We start from the raw sequence: 15,449 nt of genomic DNA on the forward strand, positions 1-15,449 counted from the left end.
GACCAATTAACCAGCTTGCTGGGCTTTTTGCTGTTACCAAACAGCTGATGAACTCAAATACAATCCAGTGTTGTTACTGTTTGGAAACCAAAATTATTTGTGCTGACTACTCTGCTGTTGTGTGAGATATTTACAGCAATACCAGCGTACTTTATATGTTGTTTGCATATTGTGGGATTCAACTCACTTTGTACACAATACTTAAGTATTATTTATAGTAAATACTACTATAAATTTTAAAAAAATTAAGAATATTTCTTAATGGACATTCTTCTCATGGACATATTGGATCTCCACACAGTAAGATTACACGTACTATTTTCAGTCCTGAATGGCAAAAAACATTAGAGATAACTCTTGGAAGTGGTTTCCAAGCACAGCTTTCACATACTGAAAAGTCCATACCATATTTTTCACTTCAAAAAGGACTTGGTGATCCCTCTTGTCTTCCCCTCATTTCATTCTCATTCAAGTGTAATGAAGCAACATGAAACTATTTTGCTCAAAACCTCTCCATTCTCCAATCTTTTTTTGCACTGCTGTTGCAGGAAGGACAGAGGCCACAGCAAGGAGCAAACAAATAAGCACAAACCACAAGAATGGGCTCAGAGTAGAAAATAAAACTCAGTAGGGTTTTTTTTTTCCATCATTCCCACAAAAAAATTTCATCCCTAAAGCCTGGAATATATTTAGGCCTTAGGAAATGCTCTGGAGATCAACTCCATGCCCCTTAACACTACAACAGAGATAAACATGACTTTCAGCAGCAATAAGGCAGCTACTAACAATATTACAAGAATTTGTGTATTTTAATAATTATACTTCCTGCTCAAATATGCAGAGGACTTGCAAAAACAGGCTAATTATTGACCTGTATCTTGCTTCATTCCCAAAGTTCAAAAATCTTAATGCTTACATACTCCACTGCTGTCAGGTTTGAAGAGCAAAGAAACAGCCACTGTGGCAAATTTTTAAGATCTAACATTGCTGATTTCTTAATCCACCACTTATTCTAACTGTTACAAATTGCTCAGCTGCAGAGATTTACCACAGCTGAAATAATAACAGTCTATAATATCAGGATAAAATTAGAGGAGATGCTCGTTCCTAACCTAATATATAAGAAACTAAATTAGGGATATTTTGTCTTTGAAACACTATGATCTGTGGTTGCATTAGCTGTGTGAGATCAAACAGTGGACACCAAGAATGTAAGAGCATGAAATTAAAATTTCATGAGCAGCATTTAAATTTTGAAATTGTTTTGGAAATTAAGATCCAGAGTGCTCAGGCTCTACTTGACCATCTCTGATTCGTAGATCCCTGTATTCCCACAGACAGACTACAGTAACTGCTCTGTCAATATCTAACTGAATGGGACACAGAAATTACAAACTAAAAGTCAATTCTAGATGGGAAGTAGAGGAGGGGGGTTGCCTGGAATTTTTGTTTTCAGTAGTGGAAGTAGTGGTTTTCTCTCCAGTATAACTGTTTATCTACTTTTCAAAGTTCTTCAATTTTATGCATGGTCACTCCTGTGGCTGAGCACTATAGTTTCTCAGAATCCAGTTTGTGATTCTGAGTTTCATTACTGCAAAAGGCCAGTTCCTGGTTGCACTCACTTCCCACAACACTATGAATTTTGCTTTCATATCATGCTTCTGTATCTCACCTGAGGAGCAGAGTGAAGACCAGCAACTTTTACTCAAAGCTTCCCAAACCCGGTGTTTCCAAGACAGTCCTCTGAGATGTCGAGAAGGTCAGCTGAAGCAGCAGCCAGCAGCTTAGCTTTCCTGACAAGTTCTCAGGGGGGAAAAAACCAAAAAAATTTAGGAAAGCACACACACATGAACAAAAAAAAAAAAAAAAAAAAAGCCCCTCAGACAGGAATGACTCCCTACAAAACAGGAATAATGTGCTCATACAAGTACAAGCTTAAGTGGGTCACAGGCTGACATCAGTGGACATTTTGCCCAACCAGGCATGTCTCTGCCTGAAGTATCTTGCTGAAGAAGTATTTTGGGGACAAAATATTATTTTGAACACAAAAGCACCATTACAGTTGATTTGGCTTTGAGTGGCAAAGCAAGAGATTTCTCCAGAGGTGGACAGTAAAGAAATTGCAATGTCGCTTGCATAGGTATTGTGATCACTACCTAATTTTTTTTTTATGATCACTACTTTACCTACTGATTTTTAGAAGACTATACACCAGTAACATCAACAAAAATTAATCCAGGAACTTACATACACTTTGAAATAGTGTTCACCCCAAACTCAAAGCAAGTTATTGGAGGGGGGATGGACAAACTGATTTTCTTAAAATGATGGTTACATGAAATTATACAAGAGATGCACCAGTGACCCTTGTTTATATCAGAAAACACTGAAGAAGAACAAACAGTAAGTAGTCCTACTGGTACTACCAGATCTAAGTGGGGAAAAAGAACTTTCTCACTGAAAACTGTAAGGATCCATGACTTCATTTCCAAGGACTATCTTGAAAAAACAAATACAGTTATATTAATCTTCTAGACAGGAACTGGCAGCATACAAAGCGGGGAAAAAAAGCATCTTAGAGGCAGGTTTTGCTTTTATTTCTCTTCTGAACAAGAAAGATTTTAATCATGTTTTCAGAAGGTGAGAAAAAGGAGGCACCAGCAGAAAGACAACACTGGAAATAGTCCTGAGGACTTATTTACCTGAGAGGTACAAAGCTGTTGATAAAAATTTCTAGTGCTGACTTCCAGCTGGGAGCCCCAAACTGTACAGCTGTTCCTGGTGTGATAATTGTGACTGCTAATGCCCTCAGATCGCACTATTCAATATAATAGAGATACAACTTAAACCACGCCATGAAAGACAATGAGAGCTGAATTCATTCCATTCTAACTCAGGAACAAGTCTTACTAATGAGGTGTGCCTCTCTCACATTGCAGGAGTGCGTGGCTGGACAGGTCTGACACTCTTCAGTTTGTAGTCCTGTCACAGTGTAACCTCAAGGTAATTCCAGTAGAAAATACAAACCCATCTCCCACTGTTTGCATTCAAATCTCATCTTCACTCAACAAGAAGCAACTCCCCAGCATGACCTTACTATTTACACCTGGAGGCACAGCATTTCCAGCTGAGAGCCACAAAATGAGCTGAGAGTTTTCCTAGATACAAACAAGTATAAAATGTTCTGAGGTTCACTGTGGAGATGGTATTTCAATTGCACCACATGCATCACTCTGATACACTAGGTGACCCTGAGTAAGGACAGAACATAGGGGACGGAGAACAGACATGTTGGCTTAGGATGGGATACAGGAATTATCAGAATCATTTTTGCAGTTAATTAATGTTTAAACCAATTAATTATGCCCCCCACCTCTGCAAGTCATAGCGCAACTCATAAAAACTCAGTGTCCTAGGCTTCTACATTAAGTTTAAATGTTTAAAAAGTAAATCCAATTGTGAAGGGTTAATATTTATAAGTATAGACCAAAAAGCATTTCCTGTGGATGAATCATTCACTCCCCTTCTCCCAAGAGCAACTGTCTGAACCCCCTGAGCTGTCTGTGTTCAGAACAATTCCCTGGAAAAATGGATAAATGGGAACGCTGAATGTGAGGCTCTCAAAGAAGCGTGGCAAATGTGATTTCTGATCAACTGTGTAATTCTACACATGTATCACTCTCCACAGTACTTTACCATATTAACACATTACTTTTCATATACTTTTAACATCATAACATGGGCAGCGTATCAGCTTCTGCACGGTATTTGTTCTATAAACAAATAAGAACTCCATAAAATCTACTGCCTAAAACTCACTGAATTCATTTAGGCTGGAAAGCTTTTCCATGAAGAAAAATGCAAATATTCCTGTTATTAAACAGAAAAATGCAAATTATCAAGAACCCTGTGAGTTTCATGTGAAGAGATGACCTCCTCTGAGCTCCTCCTCTGGCATTGGTTCAGCATCTCCTACAACCTCCCAAGAGGTCAATAGAGGACCACCAGCTTGAGGCACTCACAAACAGCAACTATGCCTCTCACACTAGAGCAAAGGAAATAAAATGTATCATGACATTAAAAACCTTTTTAGGAGAACCCTTTACTGTCCCTAAGCAATCAAATCACCAGGTTCCACCTCCTAGTATTTATCCTACATAGTGGAAAGACAAGAAATGTACCCAGATGAAAAGGTTTCGCACTTGAAAACAGAATGGGTGTTCTGAAAGTGCACTAAATCCTTTAAACAATAATTAAGCACCAAATGAACCATTTAAAAATTCACCACTACCATTAAAACAAATTAAATTAAGCCAAGATTAACGTATTAAGTTTGCTCAACCCAAAAGCAGATAACTTCACATAGTTCCTGTTTAGCTATGTGCAAACTATTTTTCAAAATACCTGACCGCAAAGAAAGGCCAACAATACATGCAATTAAGTAAATGAGATAGCTGGGTAACTTATATTCAAAGCATAATGGAGAACTAGCTCTTCATCTTTTCCTCTACAGTAGTTATGATACTCCATTTCCAAGGTTTCTGCTGATAAAAATTAAGTTTTCACATTCTAACATATCCTAATAGCAAATTTACAAAGCTGTGCCCCTTTTGATTAGCTCCTGTGTGTTACATGCTGATTCCTGTGGGGTAGAAGTAAGGAAGAAATTTCCAGAGGATTCTTTAAATATCCAGAAAGTCTATTTCACTGAGAACTATTTTGTTCACATGTGTTGAAATTTTTAGCATTCCTTTGACCTTCATGTCAACGAAAACAGCGGGATCTAGGCAGCTGAAAGACTTCAGTACAGTAGGTTATCTTCTCTGTATTATCCATACCAGGAATGGCCAAACAACAGGGCCATAATACAAGGGTGTGGGTTAAATATAGGTGTTTGAAATATTCACAGAAATAATACAAATTTCAATACTTAGAAGGGGAAAAAAACCAAACCCAAACATTTTCAGATCCACGTGCATGTTTTATCACATATAAGTGAAAAAACTTGGCTTAATTCTGTAAAGAAGGAAACTCTTTGGGAATTTACATCTGTTACTCTTTAGTGACCACAGCAATGATGCACAGGTAGTATTTGCAAGAATATTTACAGGTTCAACACTTTTCACTCCTAACACTGGAATTTTTTTTTGTTTTTGCTATACGAGCAATAATTCATAGAACAAGCTAAGTAGGGCCATCCTTTCAAATGGTCATCTTGCAATGAGGTGTGAATTAAATAGCTCATATTTTACATTATGTTAAGTGCAAATAAGGACTATGCATTTATCTTTAAATAGTTTAGAGATAAGTTCAGAATCATAATAAATGTCAATAATCAAGAAAAAATATCCCAGCGTTTCCCACATTCCAAATGTTTCAAAACACGTGGGCTTGTTCCTCATCTCACAAAAATACAAAATTCAAGTATCTTTGTACAAAATTCCCCCTAAACCAGCATCCCATGAAATGACTATTGATTATTCAGAAATATAGCAAGGCTGCAAAGTTTTTAAATTAAAAAATGCTTAATAACAGACCAATTTCCAGTACAACTACTATTTATGTTTTTCAGCAACCAACTATAGAACTGGCACTTATAATTGCTTCCCAGAATCTGTAGGAAATTGCTTTCATATGCAATTTCAGTAGAAACTGATTCAACAGCAACTAAAAAGCCAGGCAAAATACAAAGGCTGAAGACTTCAGAATTGAGTCTGAGCAGCACTTTCTGGTATTGATGATACCCAAGAGTGGCCTCTGATGTGCCTTGTCCTCACAGGTGTCATGTGAAAACTGGAGCATACAATAACTGCTCCAGAAGATGCAAACTCCCAGCACAAACTAACCAACATGACACTGCAAGTAACATTTACACTTCAAATACAGTGCAAGATAATATTTTCAAGGAATTTAGACATGTTATTTCATTGCCAGCTGACACAGCCTTCGTATTTAACATCAATTACACTTCTATTTATGCTATTAGAAACCTACTTTTCCAACCCACTCGTTCTAACCAAATTTGAAAGCTGCGTAAAACTAATTTCAACTACTATATCACAACTTCACCTTGCTTTCAATTCAGTGACTAAGCCATAATTCTATTGCACATTTATTTAGATTGTATCTGGAAATAAAGCATATCAATAGGGTAAAGGATATTGCAGCTTCCAAGATTTCTACTTAATTCTTCACTACTTACACAGTAGAGGGAATAATTCAAATAAACAGATGCAAATTGTTATCAAAGAAAATGAACAATTTTCTTTAAAAACACCTGAGGGTTCCAGGGGGCTGGTACCACTTTCTTTTGACTGCCCCATCAGAGCCACAAGCTCCTCAGGCACAAACCTAAAACTTAAAATTTTTCATAGTTCAATAAAATACTTTTATTTGTGTTAAATGCTGTTGAAAATTCACAATTAACAGCTCTTCATTAAAATGCTGGTTTTTTACAAAGACACAGAAATGCCAGAAGCAAGTGTAACTCCTATTCTGGCTGGCTCATACAATGCCTATACTTGGCAGGAACAAATGACAATCTCCTAATCAGTATCTCTACTTGGCATACATGTTTTTGTTGCTTGGTTGGGGAGGTTTGGGATTTTTTTTGTGGGGTCGGTTTTGTTTTCATGGGGTGGGTGTATTTTGGTTTGTTGCTATTTTAAGAAACAAGCCATTCCTACAAACTACTTCATCAAACTGGACTTTAGGGTTTTTTCCCAACACTCAGGAGACACTACTCCTCCCACCATCCTAAAAGACACCTGTGCTCAGGTATTTTGGGAGGGCAAGGTAAAACATTACAGATATTCAGAAAGCACGTTCATTAGCAATGCACACCATATATCACTGTCTTGGCTGACAGCTATCATGCATTACAAAGCTCCAACTTATTACTAGGAACTGACATATATTCCACCACTTCAGACCTAGTCAAAAATACTGGTTGACAAGACTTGTAGACATACAGCATGCCTAAGCTATCCAATAATGAATAATTTAAATCCTTTGCAGAGACAGGACATAAATCAACCAATTTTTTCATTGAAAGTGAAGTTGACAGTCCATCCACTGAATGGCACAAGTTCCTCCTTGGAAGCAATTAGACCTTTTGTCTGCAAGGTCAAGTACATTGAGAAAGATCTACTGGACCACAGGTACTGATGTCAAAGTGGTAAAATTGAAACAAGTGTCCTGTGGCTTATTTCTCCTTCTCCCTTCATGAGAAAGAGTTTCTACTGCCAAAGATTCTTTTTTAATCTTGTCCCCACTCCCAAGTTCACTATGTCTTTGTCAAAGCTATAAAACCTGGAGCACAAGCGTAAAATTAGGAACAGCATCTTGATTTCTAGCTTAGGGTTTTGTGGTAGCCACACTGAAATGCTTCTTATATTATAGTTAATTAGTCTGTATTTTCAAGATGCTGAAGGATTAAGTAAAAGAAACAAAGTGCTTATGGTGTTCACAGTATGTGCTGCCCTACAGCTACTGTCCAACCTACACCTGGCAGCACAGCAAAAATATGCAAGATATGGCTGTATATATTTTGCCATATAGCTACAGCTCACAGCAAACCTGCCTTGCCTTACAGGTGAGAAGAATGCCTACTTTATGAATGCACATACAGAGAGACCACCATCAATACATCTGCTGCAGTTTTTGGTGAATACCTGCCACAACTATGCCACAAACGCCACCACACAGCTTATTAACACATCCATGGCCAAGCCAAAAAAAAAAATGCAGTCCGAATGAGCACACATACTTTGTCATCCAAAGCTGACAGCTCATAGCCTGGCAGAGGCAATGGGGGGTCAGGAAGTAGCAACATAGTGTGAAATTTCCTTTGCTGGGCAGAAGAATTTAAAGATTTGAAAAAAAAAAAAAGAAAAAAAAAAGTGGTGTCTTGAGAGAAAGAAGAAAGGAAAAAAGGCACCCAGAACTCAATCCTTTCTCTACAAAGTCAGAAATAGAACAGTAATAGGAATTTCTCCCACAAAGCAATAGAAATTCAGATGACCCTCAGGCCACAGGGCACTGGCCTTAAAAGCAGGTCCTGTGCTGTTTTCATATCCCATTCTGAAACTACCAGCTGACTGTGCAGCTGTTCCAGGAGTTATTACAAGAGAATGACTCTGGCACTGATGTCGCCTACACATGAAAATTACTGTTGAAATAAGAAGAGGTGGAAAAGGGAGAAAAGATAACAGATGTTGTTCACAACATACAGGAGACCTACAAAAAAATGCAATACAGTTAAGAAAACTCATATTAAGGTTCAAACTAAAGAGTTACTGTCGCGCACTTTAAAAAGTGGAGGTGGTTAGATGCAGAGAAGAGCATAAGCAACCAGAAGTGCATCAGAACAGAATTAACATAGTTGAGGTTTTTATTACTAAGAAGGAAGCCTAAGCAGTGAGACAGAGTATTCCAAAGTATCTGCAGCATGGAATTTCGGTGCCTGGGAAGCCAAAACTCTGCCAAATTGGATTTTACTGGTAGGTCATGATCAAAGGGTTCATTCCAAAGCTGCCTGCCTGCAGTGCACACCTGCAAGGCCAGTGCTCCCCAGTTGTGGGAATACCTGCAGCAAGGAGGAAGAATTTGGGAATAAACAGCAAAATGAGTTGACATCTAAACTTAAGAAAGCTCCTTCTCTTTCTTGTGAGCAAGGATACTGAAAAGCCGTCAAAATTAATACTTCCAAGAAGCTTACAGACATTGGGATTGCAATTATTTCGCTAATTCCAAAACACAAAGCTCCTATCTTTTAAAGCCAAAATGAAATTAGAAGACAGTATTTCAACACAATTAGAAGTATTACTTGGTTAGTACCAGAACAGGGCACTCTAACTTGCCAAGCAAGAGGTTAAGTATAGAGCTGAGAGCATCAAGGAACTTATTCAAGCACCAAGGGAAGAAAAGACAGAAGCTGAGGAGACAAGACAGCTCTAAAGGGAAGAGAGACTTCAGACTGGAACTCTTTCCCACAAATCCCACAGCTGGATAACTCTAATTTTATTCAGAAGCTATTAAGAAGGAATTGCTACAGACCAACAAAAAGCAGCTATTCTAAATTGTCTACAGGATTTAAAAAAAATTAGTTTCCCCTTTCCCCTTCTTCCCAGAATAATTTATTTTATTTCTATTATGTACACAGTGTACAAAAATAGCGATTTATTTTTATAATATTGAAATTACAGTAGTAGTTCAGGAGTTAAGATTTAAAAAAATGCACTACAATAATGGTAATATAAGGTGAATTTTTTCTCCTCTTTTCACTGATCTTCATATAACGCTTTATTTAAATGTTATCAGCTTCAGCACTGGTTAATCACTTTCACAATTCTTCAACATGAAATTAGTCTCCCTTTCTCAACAACTGGTGGAAGGTTATGCCAATCCAAATGAAGCAATTATGACAGAAATCAAGTCTAACCATTTACATTTTCATTCACTGTAACAGTCTTTAAGTGTGATTAATCAAATCAATCTTCCCTTTTCAGCCAGAGCAGTAATTGCTAAGTGCAAATTAAAGCATATTATATATGACATATGATACTTAATCTGAAGACAAATTTTTATTAAGGTTTAAGTCAAATTTTGTTAAATGAGTTAAAGATATCCACTGAATATATCTTAACAATCCATACATGTCCTATGGGAAAAGAAAAAACATTACAAAAATACTTCAAGCCCGTATTCCAACTGCTTTGATCAAAAACCCCACAAAGAGTAACAGCAGTATCACTCTTGTGAGAACACACAGAAGATCTTCGCAGATTCTATCATGCAGTTCAAAAGGGGATAATAGATAATTCTGGAATCCTAAACTATTTTTCAGCAATGATGCACAAAAATCCTTCACAATGATAAAAAACTGCTAATTCTGTGAATAACTCCCTACTGGAGTAAGCTGATAAGACTTCTGGTATTTTAATAACTGCTGACAATTGCTGGAAACGCCCATGGTTACTACTGTCCCCTAAGCAAACAGGGGCAAGAAAATTACACCAGTAAGGGATCTAAAGGTTAAGAGTTGATACTCTTATTTAATACCCTGATGTTTACTTTACCCTCTTACTTTTACACCTACTGATAACCACATTGATGCTTTCTGATGTGGTTAAATAGTCCTCTTTGTCCTACTATAGGTGCAACTGCAAACCTATTTTATTGAGAAAACCTAGATCAGAACAGTATTGCCTCAGAAAGGCAAACAGGAAAAAGCAGGCCGCAGAACCTCTGAAAAACCTTCACAATCTAACAGGAAAAAAAAATCCCAAGCAAAACATGACACAGTATCACTTTTGGAGGGTTTGCTACCTACAGAAACCTGACAGGGGGCATTGCTTTGGTTCAAAAAGAAAAAAAAAAAGACATTTGAGGTTATAGTAATGGAATCCATCTTCAGTGCACTGAACAGTCAAAATGCAACGCATCTGAGGAGGCACAATTATGAAGAGTTAATAATTTACTTTTAGTATAGAATTTCCTATGAAATAATCCTCCACAGAAAGCATTTGCTTTGCCCCAATAGACTTAACTAGTTCCATCACAGAACAGCTAATATAATTTGTGAAAATAATTAAACAATATTTTTTACAGATAGATAGATGATATCTATTCACTGTCCTGTGCCTTAAGCACACAATCACAGAATCACCGAAATTCTAGGTTGGAAGAGACCTTTAAGATCATCGAGTCCAACCCATGTTCTAAAACGTCAACTAGATCATGGCACCAAGTGCCACATCCAGTCTTTTTTTAAACTCTTCGAGGGATGGCGACTCTACCACCTCCCTGGGTAGATGATTCCAGTATTTGACCACTCCTTCTGTAAAATACTTCCTCCTTAATTCTAGCCTGTATCTCCCTTGGCGCAGCTTGAGACTGTGTCCTCTTGTTCTGTCTGTTGTTGCTTGGAGAAAGAGACCGACCCCCAGCTCACCATAGCCACCCTTCAGGAAGTTGAAGAGAGTGATAAGGTCACCCCTGAGTCTCCTTTTCTCCAGGCTGAACAACTCCAGCTCCCTCAGTCGTTCTTCATGTGGCTTGTGTTCCAAGCCCCTCACCAGCCTCGTTGCTCTCCTTTGGACACGCTCAAGCATCTCAACATCCCTCCTAAAGTGAGGGGCCCAGAACTGGACGCAATACTCCAGGTGAGGCCTCTTAAAAAGGAAACCTTACCTGAAATAACTACACTGTGGCATATTACTGAAGATGTGTGCTGTATCAGACACCAGGATGTTTTCCACCCAGCCCACATTGTAAGCCATGCATTTAGACTGTAAGCACACATGTCACATGGCCTGTGCCAGCCCCATTGGGCAGTACAGCCGGACACCTGTACACCCCATCCAGGATCCAGCTGGCCGACACTACATGGAACAAAACAGAGGAGGGCAGAGGTTAGGGACAGGCAGAGCTTCCCCTCCCAACAGGGAGAAAGCACTGCTTCATCTCCTAGCTGAAGCAGTCACAGAATAGGGAACCTAGCACCTCTGGGAACCTTATTTTTCTTTCCAATCTGACAACTGGCCAATAGCTTCAGAAATTATTTTAGGGAAAGGAAGATGCATTTGACAAGTCAGCTGACAGACAGAGAGCAAACCTTTGACCTCTACCATGCCTCCATGCCTTGAAACCAGGATGAAATGTCCTTGTGAGTAAAACTCACATAAACCAAGGGTGAATTTGTTCTATTAAATCCTCATTTTTCATTCACTAAGAGCAGTGTTTCTTATATATATATACCCAAACCCATCTTCACAATAAAGAATAAAGTAGATGTTAAAGGTGGATTTCAAGAAGCCTTAGCTGCTATGAGACATCTGGATGTGAAAGCTTAATGCAGACCTGGCTATTCCACTGTGGGATACCTACATTCTGTCTGGAACCTGAAATAATTTTTAACCTTAATTCAAGGCACAGTTAAACCACTCTACAATTACCACATTCTCATTTGTTTTTTCCATTAATTGTTGAATAGCATGTCTAATTGGATCTCACTAGTTTAAAATATTAAACAGAGAAACAAGCAAATCACCTAATTCCATCCATGCTGTATTCCTCTTCCTACATACATTTCAAATTACCACTTTAATACCTCATCCCACTTGCACTCACCTGTCATGGGAGCAGGGTAAAAAGGGAAGAAGAGAAGGACAAAAAAGGGAGAGAGGAGAATGAAAAAGGTGCAGAACTGTAACAGACCCCTAGCTCTCCATAACACGGCAAGACAGCATTTCACAGGCTGGCTATGAGTCCAATGGTAAACAGACTTTTACTTCTGAAATCAGGAATTTTTAATTGCAGTTTGCCTTGTACTGCTTTGATGAGGCAAACATCCTTCTCCACCCAAGCAGTGCTCAGGATCCAAAGCTCAAACCATTCATGAAGAAAGAATCACCAGATTATAAACTGATGGTCATCAGAATGCCTCTTTACATGCATGCTATGCTATCATTTGTTGTACATATAAAAACATTTCTTATCCTCTGGAAATGTTTTCCTTTCATGACACAGTCTACCACAACTGCTACTTGTAATATTCTTAAAAAAATAAAAAATATATATATATATATTCCACAGAGTACCACTCTTTTCTTATATATACTCAGATGCTTCATGAAACTTCTGGGTTTACCAAGTTTTCTTTGTAGCTGCCTTAATTACAGGAAGGCTTGTGACTTTTTTAAATTAAGAGTTAAGAGAAGCCAAGAACAAGATGATTAGCAGTCACAACATTAATCTTTTTGCTGTACCTAACAACTTAATTTACTATATAAACCCTTGTGGAGTTGCTGTTCTATTGAGCTGATGTTGATGTACTTGCTAGGAAGTTACTTCTACCTCTTATGTTCTCCTCTGAGATGTAACAGATGGGCTCTCAGGAAATTGAATCTGATAGGAAACACACTCCCTGACTTCAGTGAGCTCTTACAAGGCTAAAACAGAAAAATAAGGTTCACAAGTGACAAAGAAACTCAACACATTGCATAGAAATACAAAGGCTTCTTTGACAGTGGAAAAGAATTCCTGCTTCAGCAATGAGTGTTAGAAAATATACTGTCTTTTAATATTATTATTATCATCACTTAATAAAGATATATTTTAACAATTTTCTGGACAGACTTTACATACACTGCCTCCATCACTGGCAAGGAACAGCACCACTCACAATGCACACTGAACAGCAGATTCCAGCCCTTAACTCCCCAGCACAGTTGAGCAGCTTCATGCTACATTACTTTGGTAATGCAAAAAGAATCCAAAAATAGAGACATTTTTAACGTGGACTGTCTTAAGTCTCCAGGGAAATGAGGCTTAGGCAGTCCCTCATCTGTTCACTTGTCACATTTAAATTTGCTGGCCAATTTCAACTAAATTTGATAAAGAGTTTGGATACTCAAAAATAATTAAGTTCCAGCAAATTCTACAAAAATTAGAAGCTGAGTACAAAAGAGACATCTACAAAATGCTTATAGGTGAAAGCAAAAAACTTTTAACCAATCTACTATCCATCACCTCATTAATGAAATAAAGATACTCAGCATGTCTTGTATTTGAATATATATTGTGCTTATGCATATTTGAGTAAATATTCACCATATATATTCAAAACCTTACAGGACAACCTCCCCTGGACAGCCCTGCTTGAGGAAAGGGGGTGGACTAAATCATCTTTCCTGTCTGATCTGCAAAATTTCGGGGAGGTGTGGTGGTGTCACATGTATAGTTTGAGAGAAGCCACAACAAATGATACTGAACAGGGAAAGAACTCCAGGGGAAGAGGAAGAAGATCTCATTGAAAGGTGAAGGAAAGAAATCCAAAGGCAATTGAGTATTAGCCACTATGCTATCAATGGTCCTTTTTTCTTTGGTGACCTTCAGGATTTCACTGAAGACTTGTCACTTCAGTCTTCATGTTCTATTAGCAGAATCATTTTGGAAATAATATCTAAGGTTACAAGCCACACAAATGTCATTACAGGAGGGTGAAACATATTTTTGATAGCAAAGATCATTCCTTCAATCTTTTACACTGATGTGAATGTACCCACGTTAGAAGTTGCATGGAGTTTGAAAACACATACTCATTATTAAATGAAGAAATAAATAGCAAAATGTAGAGATGAGGCTTAGGCCTGTCATTTTGGTGAAAGAGTACTGGAGAACAAATAAATTTTTGAACAACTACCAGGGAGAAATAGTGAGAACAAGTAAACTACAGCAATGAGAAATTCAGAGAGATGAGCAAACATTGCTAGCCAAACTGAGTACTCCAGAAGATTCTTGGACAAGCAAACGAAGAAGACTGGGTCTGGGAGATCCATGGCTGGGTCCTCCCCACCATGAGATCACCCACATGCACATTTCCTGGATGAAATGTATACTCTTCTGTGAAGGAAGCTGAGAAGAAGACAAAGGCATCATGTAGCCAACAGCAGATTCAGGGTGGAAGCCTGGTAAGGAGAAAGGTGACACATCACAGGAGCAGGATCAGCCCCTACAGTGGGCATGGAAAAGGAGGCATCTGCAAGTGAATTTGTCATCTAAACTCTTCTTAGAAACAGTGGGCCATCAAATCCATTAATTCATGAGGACTGGAACAACCCCACCCTAGTCAAGTCAAGTAACTTGACCACACCAACAAATGAGGTAGAAGAGGGCTTCAGAAGCCTAGGAAACACTAGGCTTAAAAACACCAGGCCAAAAAAATCTGTCTAGGCAAGCTCACAGAGCAGGCTAGATGCTCAAGGGCAGTGACAGGCTGCAGGAATCAGAAGCTGCAAGGCTAAGAAACAGCATCAGTGTTGGAAAACATGGAGAACAATGGAAAACATGAAACCTCACAGAGGTGAGTGCTTGGATGGGGCACAGGATCCAAAGAAAGAATTATGATCGAGTTCAAATTTGAAAGAGTGTAAGGAAAAGCAAACTTGGTGTACTAATCCAAACCAGATCAAGTTCCTAAAAGTGCTTAAGGGCTACTCTGGCACAGTGTATTTAGATTCAGCAATCCTGCAGGAGTAAAAGTTGAAGGTTTCACTAGCATTGTGCTTAACTTGAAAAAAGAAAGCATCATGAAAATACCACAAAACTTTTGCAAAATATTATAGAAAGGAAAAGATTTGTGGGTAATCTCAACACTATTTAACAGCACTGTAGTAAAAGGTAAAATGATATACAGTATTTCTCAAAATATTTGAGAAAATGTAAGTGAAAACTATACGGCTGAGCAAAATCATAACAGGCTGTTAGAAAGAAAAAGAAAAAAAAAGGCCTATTGAAATTGCAAAATTAGAATTCTGACCAGCCAACAAATTAAGGCAATAAATTGTGTCCAAAAGTGCTTAAGGAGCAATCTGGAAAAGAGAAAAGACACAAAAACTAATAATGTCACTTTTCAGCTGTAAGTTCCATCACACCAGAAGACTACT

At 38.1% G+C, this 15,449-nt stretch overlaps 1 protein-coding gene and 1 long non-coding RNA gene across 2 annotated transcripts in view; both read right to left on the reverse strand.

Moving 5' to 3' along the window:
- HS6ST3 (heparan sulfate 6-O-sulfotransferase 3) overlaps nucleotides 1-15,449 on the reverse strand; it is a 279,479-nt gene that overhangs the window by 204,675 nt on the left and 59,355 nt on the right. The gene's annotated exons all lie outside the window — the stretch shown is intronic.
- Nucleotides 1-15,449, reverse strand: part of LOC135447583 (uncharacterized) — a 66,909-nt gene that overhangs the window by 7,886 nt on the left and 43,574 nt on the right. The window contains exon 2 of the long non-coding RNA XR_010440213.1: nucleotides 1,673-1,803. This is a non-coding gene — a long non-coding RNA (uncharacterized LOC135447583). The remainder of the gene's footprint in view (nucleotides 1-1,672; nucleotides 1,804-15,449) is intronic.

Source organism: Zonotrichia leucophrys, chromosome 1 (genome assembly GCF_028769735.1).
Source record: "Zonotrichia leucophrys gambelii isolate GWCS_2022_RI chromosome 1, RI_Zleu_2.0, whole genome shotgun sequence".
Lineage (NCBI taxonomy): Eukaryota > Metazoa > Chordata > Aves > Passeriformes > Passerellidae > Zonotrichia > Zonotrichia leucophrys.